This window comes from Hyperolius riggenbachi, chromosome 3 (genome assembly GCF_040937935.1).
Source record: "Hyperolius riggenbachi isolate aHypRig1 chromosome 3, aHypRig1.pri, whole genome shotgun sequence".
NCBI lineage: Eukaryota > Metazoa > Chordata > Amphibia > Anura > Hyperoliidae > Hyperolius > Hyperolius riggenbachi.
The window spans coordinates 166,975,089-166,985,667 of record NC_090648.1 but is presented as its reverse complement, the minus strand read 5'-3'; the positions used below and the strand labels follow the sequence as shown (position 1 = coordinate 166,985,667).

General features: G+C 43.0%; 1 long non-coding RNA gene across 1 annotated transcript in view; it reads left to right on the top strand.

Moving 5' to 3' along the window:
• Nucleotides 1–644: 644 nt before the first annotated feature.
• LOC137561212 (uncharacterized) overlaps nucleotides 645–10,579 on the top strand; it is a 51,700-nt gene continuing 41,765 nt past the window's right edge. The window contains exons 1-2 of the long non-coding RNA XR_011029929.1: nucleotides 645–1,053; nucleotides 10,077–10,164. This is a non-coding gene — a long non-coding RNA (uncharacterized lncRNA). The remainder of the gene's footprint in view (nucleotides 1,054–10,076; nucleotides 10,165–10,579) is intronic.

Below are 10,579 nucleotides of genomic sequence, written 5' to 3'. Positions count from 1 at the left end.
TCTCTACTAAAAAAATGTGTTTGATTGACTCTAAACTTTATTCTTATCCTTCACATTGATATATTACTAATTTTAAAATGTTAATATGAAGGAAAATGAACTGGGATAGAAAGGACCAGTGTGGTTTGAATTATAAAACAACATATTTTTATTATGAAATCTTTATGGTATGCCTGACTAGTGGTGTACAGGGGCGTGGTCAGGGGTGTGGTGGGGCGTGGCTTAAGTGCCCCTTTTTCTCATCTCAAAAAGTTGGGAGGTATGGGTAAGGTACAGGAGCAAAGGACAAACGGATAGTCAGAGCATTGTCAAGATCATAGCAAGGATATCAGTTCATAAGGGTTTAGGTCTCTCTGAAAATAAGGACGCAGAAACCTGTTGCTTCAGGCAGTGAGCCAAAGCAAGGGTAGCACTTTCAAAACATAATCCAGGAAGTGAGCTCACAGGTGCAAATGGGGATGCATAGCACAGTCCAGACACTATATGGCACGGGAGCATCTAAAGGTTGAAGGGAAAACATTTCACAGGGTTGCATAGCACATTCCAGACACTAGATGGTGTGGGAACATAAAAAGGTCATACAAAGGAAACAGTTCTGTAGAAAGAGTGCTGTGTTTGTGGGTTGCCATAGGCAACCACTTGCTGAGGTGTGACAGGTATTTTCAGGAAAGTTAGAGCCAGGGACTAGGGAGGCCCATGTCTGTATTTCGAAGAGAACCCGAGGTGAGCTTGGGTTCAATAATCAAATACTAGTTACCTAAGGAGAGGTAAGCCCCTGCATACCCCAGAGGATTCCTACGCCATCCTCCACCACTGCCCGGAACCCTCCTACACATCGCAACCATGCTCCTGTGCATTAGCACGGAACTGCTCGTGCTTGAAGAGGACCTCGGTTGCAAGCTTGGAATCTGACAAGAACTTGCTGGATTTCTTTGGTGGTCAACGCTGGAGACAGTGGACTGGAGGATGGCATGGAAAGCTGCATGGTGATTGGCTGTATGGTATTTGCATGCTGAAGAGGAGTGAGGAGGACCTTCCCACCACCAGAAGCGGGTATTATTATTTAGTATTTATATAGCGCAGAGATCTTCCGCAGCACTGTACAGAGTACAGTATATATAGTCTTGTCTCTTAATTGTCCCTCAGAGGAGCTCACAATCTAATCCCTACCATAGTCACATGTCTATGTATGTATGTATGTATGTATAGTGTAGGGCATGTATCATAGTCTAGGGACAGTTTAGGGGGAAGCCAATTAACTTATCTCTATGTTTTTGGGAAGAAACTGGAGTGCCTGGAGGAAACCTACGCAGGCACGGGCAGAACATACAAACTTTGTGCAGATAGTGACCTGGTTGGGTTTAAAGCCAGGGAGCCAGCACTGCAAGGCAAGAGTGCTAAGCTCTACACTACCACGCTGCCCACCAGAAGCAGGTAATGTATAACGTTGCACTACTGCTTTGCATTAAAGCAGACCCAAACCAAACTTTTTTTTAAATTAAAAATATTTAGTTGCACCACTCTGACACATACAAAGATAAATAAACACTCCTTCAAACCTATGAGCATTTCAGTGCATGCTTTTCACCCTTCTCTTTTCATAACTAGGGTTATACTGGGGGCAGCCATTAGCAATTCCTCCATTGCTGGACACCACCTTCTCCACCAGTTTGCTGGATTTTTCCCGGCAATTTGAAAGGAAGGGAGGGGTTCCTCCAATAAATGTAAAATATTTTATATTTGTCATCATGCTGCTGAAAAAAGGCTGCTATTTATTATTCTAATTTAGAAAATAGATTTTATTTCTGAAATCTTGTATTTTTAATTTGGGTCCACTTTAAGTACAAGTGCAGGTCCCCCTACCCACAAGCCCTCCATGATGGAGGTTAACTAAAGGGGAGGGCAAAAGCACAATGTACATACCCCCTTCAAATGAAAGTTGCGATTGGTGAAAAGAAAAAAAAAATATTTGCTCAAAATGAGAAGACAATATAAAAAATTACAACAGTACAGAAGACACAATGCAGTGGTAACAAATTTGAAGCACATTTTTAAAGCTGGGATCAGGAGCATGCAGTGCAGCTAAATCACTATCAGTGTAGGTACACTATTAGCTTTTACTGTATATACTGGAAATTCAATGGATGCTTGAAGACAACTTTTTTTCATAATATATATATATATATATATATATATACTGCTTAACAAGTAAATTCTGCAACACTACAACTCCCCTGTTCTCTACAGATTAATTATTGTGCTTGTCTATCTCTTATTTTATGGCAATTTCCAGGGTACAGGTCTAAGCCTTGATCCTTTCTGTAACTTGCTTCATTTCAGCTATTTTCGTAGATACCCTAGGTCAGCACTATGCGGGTGCAGAAATAGAGCTTAGGCGTAAAAATTAAATCTTAAAAATGGCTTCAGGGGGAATAAAATAGCAGCATTAGACATTCAGCGGAAACACACTTGGTAGAGTTGGCAGATATTCCACTTTTTCATCTATGTAAAGAATATCGGACCTGACGCTATACAGAGAGAAGTTTTCACTTTCTTGGATTTTATATATATATATATATATTTTTTATTCAAATACCCAATCAAGTTCAAGAGCATTTTTAAACATAGAAATTTTCATAAATCTTGCAGGGCGTTTGAAGTAAAAACAGACAAATTCTGTCTTCAATGCATAAGACTCATTGCTTGTCTGATATTATTTTGTGTCTTAATGAGATTCTGTTAATTAGTGTTTGAATTTTGGATCCTGCATTTGGAAACCCGAATTATGCCAAATGCTGAACTTCAGCACCCAAGCTAGTGGACAGGGTCATGGGGTTGCAGTCCAGGTCACGCTTTATGTGACTCTGATCAGGCAGGCATGGGCTAATGGGCTTAAATTTGTCTTCTGGTCATCCGGATAGTTACTATCTGGATTTCACCCAGTAATGCTGTGCGGGCTGGGCAGGGGGGAGTCGGGTTGAAGGAGGAAGTGTTTGTAATCACGTGATGGCGCATTGGAACGCATCGTGGGAGGCGCCGAGGGACGAGCGAAGAAGACGTCAGACGGGTAAGCTTGACTCCCCCCTGCCCAGCCCGCACAGTATTACTGGGTGAAATCCGGATAGTAACTATCCGGATCACCCGAAGACGAATTTAAGCCCATGCCTGACTCTGATGCTTCCTCCTTGCAAGCCGGAAGGAGGAAGCATCGAAGTCAGATAAAGTGCGGCACAAGTGACTTTCCTGTGGCCCTGTCAACTAGATTGTTTGCTGAAGTTCAGCGTTTGGCATAAATTGTGTTTCCAAATGCAGGATCCCGAATTCAAACACCAACTACATTAGGGGCTTGATTCACAAAAGGGTGCTAACTCAGTTAGCACGCCTAAAAGCTTTGGGTGTGCTAACTAGGTTGCTAAGCAGGTAGCATGCCTAAAGCTTTTATTTATCAAAGTTTAGCGCTGCCCATTGCATGCCCATAGATGAAAACGTTGCACTGGGTGCGCCTAAAACAATGTGCGATGTTTCGGGCGCACCCGGTGCGACGGTTTCGGCGCACCCGGTGCAACCGTTTTGTTTCTCACACTACGGGCAGCGCTAAACTTTGCCGCGATAACTTTGCGCGTCAAACTTTGCGCGCCCTAAAGGGCTTTAGGCGTACTAAGGGGCTTTTAGGTGTGCTAACTAAGTTAGCACCCTTTTGTGAATCAAGCCCTAGAAGTAGAACTCTACCCAAAATTTCTTGGAGTCTTATACAAAAAGGGAAATGGGTATGTCGTGTTATATCATGTTTTTACTGCTGCTTATGCACCCATTTGGAATGTTCTTGCTCATGTCCTAATGAGGTAACACCAACCACTGGTACTGGAAGTAAATGGAAATCTTCATACTACAGACAGATAGTGTACTGGTAAAGGGTTCTGCCTCTGACACAGGAGACCAGGTTTCGAATCTTGGCTTGTCCTGTTCAGTAAGCCAGCACCCTATTCAGTGAGGAGACCTTGGGCAAAACTCCCTAACATAGCCACTGCCAACAGAATGGGTCCTAGTGGCTGCAGCTCTGGGGCTTTGAGTCCACCAGGAGAAAAGCGGGATCTAAATGTTCCTTGTCTTGTCTAGCATTAACCTAGGGTTTCTAAGTCTCCCCTACTTTGCTATGAACAAAATTGCTTCTGATGCTGTCTGGGTGTCATGTAAAGTGAAGAGAGCCGAGGCACTGCTGCAGTAGAAAAAAACTGTACCTTTAATCCACGGTATGCAGGCACAGTGGGGTATACAGTGGGGGTGAGGGGGTGCCTGACAGCTGTTTCGCTAAGAAAGCTTCTTCAGAGGCAAAATATAAGGAACAATCTGACCCAAGTGATGTACAGCATTAAGTAGCCTCACTTACCACCTCTCGGCAGTTCGCAACGCCCCCGGGCTCGCGGCCACGGCGTCCCGGCGTATAGGCTCCGCCCCCAGAAGTAACGCACACTCTGCTTTGACCAATCGGGAAGCAGCAAGTCTCCCTGCTTCCTGTGTGTCGTCATGAGCCGGGTTCTGCGTCACAGCCTGCCCGTTCGCCGGCCGCATCCCAGGTTTAGTTGCCATGGTGATCATCAGCCATAGCTGTAAACATACAAGGGGACACAACCGTCAGAGTGTTTAGACAAAGAAGATACATATTACAAACTGGAACACTACTAGCCATAAAACTGCTACGAAGTAAGGATCAAATAAATATATAAGGATGAAGCATTAATATTAGTACTTAGAAAGAAAACAATGAAGCTCATTCCTTTCATTAAGCCCAATAGGGCCACAGGCTCCAGTCTCAGAAATTAGTTTGGCTTCATTCTGGAGCAGAGCCTGCTCATGATTACCTCCCCTATGTGGAATGGGAACTTGCTTTAAAGAGTAACTGTTAGCCCCCAAATTGAAATTTAAATCTCTATTGCAATGTTTTATTTAGTATTTAAGTGAGCCAAAAAGCCAATGCAGAACTTAAAAATCAATCTAATTTTTTACTATGTAACCTTTTCCCCCAGCTCCGGACGCAAAGCCGCATATCAGATACTGCTTAGCATGCAGAGCATGCCTATGTCTGGCTGACCCCCCTCTCCCCCCCAGGACCAGGTGCCAATATATTCTCCCCACCAAACAGCTGACCGCTCTGACACGGAGAGAGAGCGGCAGCACTTCCAGCGCCGCCACCGCAGAGCAGCAGCCGCTGTGCATCTCTCTCACATGTGATTCTCTCACATGTGACTCGGCGGCGGCTGCTCTGCGGTGGCGGCGCTGGAAGTGCTCCCGCTCTCTCTCCGTGTGAGAGCGGTCAGCTGTTTGGTGGGGAGAATATATTGGCACCTGGTCCTGGGGGGGAGAGGGGGGTCGGCCAGACATAGGCATGCTCTGCATGCTAAGCAGTATCTGATATGCGGCTTTGCGTCCGGAGCTGGGGGAAAAGGTTACATAGTAAAAAAATTAGATTGATTTTTAAGTTCTGCATTGGCTTTTTGGCTCACTTAAATACTAAATAAAACATTGCAATAGAGATTTAAATTTCAGTTTGGAGGCTAACAGTTACTCTTTAAATCCATAAACTGCAGTGAGGTTGTATTCCCATTATGACATTCCCGCATATGTTTAATAAATCTGCCAGCACCTACACCTGTCACAATGGAATTGACGTGCTCCTGAAATCTGGTGCAGATCATGCGGGTAGTCTGGCCTATATAGAAACAGTTGCATGAGCAGACTATCGCATACACCGTATTTCTAGATCGGCAATGCAAAAATTGGTCAAACCTGATAAGTTTAGCGCCAAGATATGCGCTTTTACCTGTTTTAAATTGTGCACAATGGTTGCAATTTCCGCATCTAAAATTACCAACCGGGGTGTATTTTTGCAACCAGTTCTGCTCATGCACCGATCTAAACTCACTGTTGGTGATTACATCAACAATTGTCCGTGCCCTCCTGAAGGAAACCAGTGGTTTATGGCAGGCCACACCAGATGGACCTGCATTCATCTGAAATTCGCACCAATGCTTTTGAACTATTGCTTTAATTCTGTCTGACATCGGTGAATAGTCAAATACACAAGTAAATGGTTGTTTAGTAGATCTTGGACTTCTTATAGCCCTTTTCCTATTTATCAGCAACTCCTCACGATCGCGGGCATCCGCCCTACGAAATGCCTGGTTTAAATCATTCATGTTGTACCCCCTAATGGACAGTCTGATGGCCAGTTCTCTACTCTGATGGATGAAATCCTCCCTTTTGAAGTTATTCCTTTTCAGCCGAACAAACTGTCCATAGGGGATAGATTGGATCGTATGCGGAGGGTGGAAACTGGACTGGAGGAGCACGGAATTGGTAGCAGTGTCCTTCCGATGTCCCCAGCTGCGTATAAACCCGCTCTCAACATACAGCTCTAGGTCTAGAAAATGCAAAGTGGGGTTAGCTAAAACCCCTGTGAACTGCATGTTGAGATCGTTGTAGTTAATGTAAGTGAGGAAATCCTCAAAATCACGTACCGTGCCCCTCCAAGTCAGGACCACATCATCCACATAACGATACCAATGGCCAATTTTCTCCCTGAAGGGGTTTGTAGTCCCAAAGATGTACTTTTTCTCCCAAAACCAAAGGAAGAGATTAGAAAACGTCGGAGCTACCGGCGTTCCCATGGCTACTCCAGATCTTTGATGGTACCATATGTCATTGAATAAAAAGACATTATGTGACAACACAAAACTTAAACACTGCATCAGGTAGTCTACCCAGAGGTCTTCCTCCCCACATTCAAGTAATAGTTCTCCAATCACTTGAACCCCCTGGGATTGGGGAATCCGGGTATAAAGATTGACTACATCTATGGCAGCCAGGATCTCATTCTCCCCAAGTTCCACACCCCCAACCTTTCCCAGGGCGTCCAAGGTGTCAGCCAGGTGGGTGCGTACCACCCTCAAAAAAGGTCTTAATTTAAAGTCCAAGAATTTGGCATCCCCTCACCCCCACTGTATACCTCGCTGTGTCTGTACACCGTGGATTAAAGGTACCTCTTTTTCTACTGCAGCAGTGCCTCGGCTCTCTTCACTTTACATGATTATTGTCTGTCTCTGAGAGCACGCTGCAATATGGAGTACATAACCGGTGAAACCCAAGACCTCTCTACCCGCATTTAGTGCCTGTCTTTCTCCTTCTCACTGTTGCTGTCTGGGTGTCAGGTGGTTATATCTCCCCTCAGAATTAGTCGTAATAATTTAGACAGGAAGTGAGGGAAAAGCTCTTTAGTTTTACATTTTTCCTGGAAACATTTTTTATTGATGTTTGCACAGAAAACAAAACAAAACTGCAACAACTTGAACAAAACATAAGGAAACCTCACCCCCCCCCCCCCATCCACCAATATCGTAAACAGCAGTAATCAAAAGAGAGATACATAGTAGTATGGTGCATATAATGTACATCAGATAAAAAAACAACAGTTTACAATCACATATCAATTTTGAATTTAGATAACCAGCGGGTCCAGATTATGTAAAAGTTTCTTTTTAGATCCCATATTTTCATATATATTTTTATATACTGGTAGGCCAGTATGGACGGATTGAATGAGGTCTGTTAAGAGCGGTGCATTTGCACGTTTCCCTTTCAGGGCAACCTGCCTTCTTGCATAAAATAAGAGTAACCTATCCAAAAACAGCTTTCATTCAGAAAGTGAGTTGGTACCAAAGATGTTGTGCAACATACTGGAAGGAACAGAGGCATTTACAAGTTCAGTGAGAAGACCATGCACCTCTTCCAGAGGCGTATCTAGAGGGGTGCAGGCATGACTCATGCCATGGGCGCCACAGCAACATGGGCGCCACGTCTCCTCCTGTGCTGTGCCGCCATGCCTCCCTGTATCTCCCCATCACTCAGATCAGATTAATTCTGTTATATGGGGACCATGGCTACTTAATTTATGTATGTAGAGCTCACTTGGCTTAGTGTTAGAAAAGAGGTCAGAGAGGGAATAAGAAGAAAAAAGTAGCTTCAGCAATATCCCGAGCCAAAACACAGCAACCATAACACACGTACGCAGGAAAGGAGGTTTTTTTTTCGAGGGGAAGAGGGCTCTGACGGGAGCGGCGCAATTTCAGTGTTCGCCATAGGCTCTATATTACCCAGATACGCCCCTGACCTCTTCCGAATAGATCCGAATTTCAGGGCATGTCCAAAAGATACGAAAAAATCTAGCATTAGAACCACCACATCTCCAACACTTATCCTGGCTAGCAGAACTGATTTTGGAAAGTTTGTAGGGGGTGAGATAAGTCTGATAAAGATACTTAAGTACAGCAGGAGACATTGGCAGCGCTTCCAAACAGAGGCTGCACCCGAATTGACTACCTGCAAAAGATGTGCAGAGCTCCACAATTGTGGACTAAAATACACAACATGCATTCAAAACAGGTACCACACTGTGTGGGTCTGTCCTAATTTGAGAAAAGACCGAGTGTGGCCCGAAACACCTGTGCATCATCTTTCCCACAGATGCTGTAACTTCTTAAAGAAAGGCCTAATAAAGAACCGATTTTAGATGGTGCAAATCGTATGGAATAATTTACAGTGTCTTGTGACTTCAAAGGGGATTCCTGCACGTCTACAACCATTGGTGCGGTGGCAATTACGTTATAAAATTGCACTTGATAAGCATGGTGTAGTTGGAGATATCGAAAATACACACAGTTTGGTAGGGAGTATTGACTTTTAAGAACGTTGAACTGCTTAATTTCTCCGCCCTAAGTTTTGCTTCACCCTTTCTTACCCAGATAGACGGGTCGGGGATAGAAAGAAACTCTTTGAGTTTCATATTGTTCCATAAAGGGATGAAAGGTGACCATTGATCTTTATGCAAGAGAAAGGCACCCGCTTCATTCCAAATTTGGATGGTAGTGACCATAGGTACAGTCATAGAGGAACAATTTAGGTAAGGCAATGCCCCCCTGATAGTTTTTATTTTTTTTAAAGTTACTGCTAACATACTTTCTCAAGTTAGGTAAATAAAACATTAGAGGATTCCGCAAATGAAATTTTACATAACTTGTAAAAAATAGCCCATTCTGATCAACACTGGACTATGCGCCTCTGAGGAAGTGAAACAGTAATATGTAGCATCTGCAACAGTTACCTTTGACCAAAGCTATAGAGTGGTTTTACATTTAGATTCCAGTCCCATAGACACATCTCAATATCACAATGCAAGCAGCGCAGTGCACCTGCTTTGCCTGTCAGCTGCTTAATTATATCCGTTTAATTAAGAGAATGTTTAACATTCAGCCATTGATGTATGTTACTGTTTCTATTGGTAATGTCAAAAGAATTATCTTCTTGACCTCACATCTTTTGCATTTCAAGAAAGAGGTGGGGCCGCTCTGAGGGTTTATCTGTTTTTTGGGTCATTCTTTACACGTTACAGGGCAAGTTTAATTAGTTTTCATAGCTTCTTTTTTTACTAGGTGAACCTTAATCCCTATTCTGTGCTACCATTCCCACACTGTGGAATTCTGTCTCATACTAAAGGCATGTCTTGAGGTCGCACCCCTTCCCTAGCTTGAACATGTGTCCACTGTGCTCTTCAAATGACAATACTGGAAGATGGGGGGGAGGGATGATTTGGTGTTCAATTGATGAACTGGCTGGCTGTGCAGATGGGACAAACAATTAGGAGGGTGGGGAAGCTGCCTGTACCATGTACAATGAAAGCACTTGATCAGCTGAATTTCGGCCATGTTATGACCTTACTAGCCACGGTTTATGGACATCGGAAGAGTGGGGTCATTCTTTTGTGACCAGTCCATAAAAATGTTGGCAGCAATTTAAAACCAATTAGCAGGCATTAAACTACATGCATGCTTAACACTTCATTGGGCAGCCACAAAGACATTTTAGCCAAGTGCCTCCATTCTCTTAATGGAACTTTCTAAAAATGTGTAAATGGACCAGGGAAAACATCACCACAAAAAAGAACTTCCGTTTATGTGTTTATCTAATTACAATGTACATACAATACTAACTAAGCCTGAGACGTTTTTTTCCCTTTTTAATGACAGGTCTAAACATTGAGGACACCGTTGGCTCCATATTTTACCAGTTTGATACGATGGACAACCTATAAATGGCACCAAGAAAAATAGAAAAGTAATAATATTTGATGTATTCATTTGTTGTATGCCCTGTAATTTGTAGTATAAGTACATTTATCGTTAGAGGAATTGGTTAGGGTTAGGCCTGTGAGGGGGGCGATGTATTGAAACATACAAAAAATCTATCGTTCATTTGTTGTCTTAAATGACCACTACAGCTTATCAAGTGCGTGTACCAAAACTCATAGTAGCAAATCCATATGTACCCAGTTTAGATGGTCTAAAACAAATACACATTGAAGATTGTTTAATTTAAAGACCTGATGCACTTAAAAAAACATAATTTTGTATTTTTTTTTATTTTTATTTATGCACAACTCTTACAATATCCTAAAACATGAACATAGAAGATTATTTCATCCAAAGAGCTGCTGCACTTACAGAACAACTGAAGTGAGAAGAATATGGAG